This window comes from Coregonus clupeaformis, chromosome 27, assembly GCF_020615455.1.
Source record: "Coregonus clupeaformis isolate EN_2021a chromosome 27, ASM2061545v1, whole genome shotgun sequence".
Taxonomy (NCBI): domain Eukaryota; kingdom Metazoa; phylum Chordata; class Actinopteri; order Salmoniformes; family Salmonidae; genus Coregonus; species Coregonus clupeaformis.
In genome coordinates, this window is record NC_059218.1 from 52,072,317 (window position 1) to 52,074,001 (window position 1,685).

Sequence of the window (1,685 nt, forward strand, 5' to 3'; positions counted from 1 at the left end):
TCTTGATTGCACGACTCTTTTGAATGGGATTGTACAGTATCGGGCGAGGGGAAAGTGCTTTGGGAAGGGCATAGCGGGTTAGGGTTAGGGGGTTGATTTGGGATTGGGCGTGGCAGTTTGTAGCGTTCCATTCAGGGATGGGGTCAATTACATTTCAAAATTGTGAAATAGTTGTGTAGCTAGCAGTCGTCACTCATTCATAGGAACAATACAACTATTGCTGACACAGTCATGGAAGGTCAGTGTCTAAGAACTTACAGGTGTTAATTAGCCTGCTGGGGTATTGTCATAGATGTTTACTAATAAAAGCCACATATTTAAGTGTATACAGTTCACACTGTATGCTAGCGATCCATTTTATATATAACTCTGTCTGCATATGAAAATAAAGCTTCTTAGGTGTATGAGAGAGATTAGTAGTTAGTGAAAATAACTGTTCAATGAAAATCACATTTTAAAAAGCTAATTCTGTACACTCATATCTAAATAATGATGTTGACTCACCAAAAACCCAGCCTCAAACTTGTATCTGAAAGACAGTTTCAAAAATGCTTGCTATTTCCGGATATTATGTGACCTCACATACTTTGGCAAGACGTCTGATTGGCTCATTGGCTGAGCTGAAAAATCAGATGTTTACTTGTAAGGAATATTTATAATAACCAGTATACGCCCACACCATTCTGTTGTTTGTGAACAGGACAAGCAGGGGTACACAGAAAAGCTGCTTTTTAACATACTTTATTGTAATTCATTATTAGGTAATATTTCATTAAAATCTGGAACACTGGACAGCTACTGAGACTAAGTGAGAGATTTTTCCCACAAATCATGTGATGCTGACTTGTCAATGCTCCTTTTAACCTATACATTTGAGTTCCCACCAATGTCTAGCCATCCTGACTAATGTCCCCGATGCTAAAATAGCGTTGCCTCCCCAGGGCAGGATAGCAGACCTGTAGAACAAGCCACAAGGCTCCTCTACATGTATGCTGATTATTTAGCTTTATTAATCCATAAATATTATATAACTAATTTACTCATCTAAAATATATTTTCGGAGACATAAACATATCTGAGGAATACCGTGGCGAAGATGATGACAGAGAAGATATGTGAGAGTAAAGGTTGGTTCTGATTGGATCCTGACACTGGTCATTTAGCAAACGGTCCTGTTATCCTCCCCATCGCAATCCGAGTTGACATGACTGCACCGGTAGGCCGAGCGGAATATCTATCAGCCGTTAATGCAATCGCCGCACCAGCTGCCTCCGTGCTCGCCACATGTACCGAGGAAGAGCGCCGGGGCATGGTCTTGAACCAGACTTTTGTTGAATGGGTCCTGGTCCGGAAACGGTCGCTGCTACGAGACGAGCCCTTTCCCTCCACTCCTCCATCTCAATAGTCTACAAAGACTTCATCCCCACTCCTCCATCTCAATAGTCTACAATGACATCCTCTCCACCCCTCCATCTCAATAGTCTACGGTGGCTTCCTCTCCTCTCCTCCATCTCAATAGTCTACAATGACATCCTCTCCTCTCCTCCATCTCAATAGTCTACGGTGGCTTCCTCTCCTCTTCTCCATCTCAATAGTCTACGGTGGCTTCCTCTCCTCTCCTCCATCTCAATATAGTCTACGGTGGCTTCCTCTCCTCTCCTCCATCTCAATAGTCTACGGTGGCT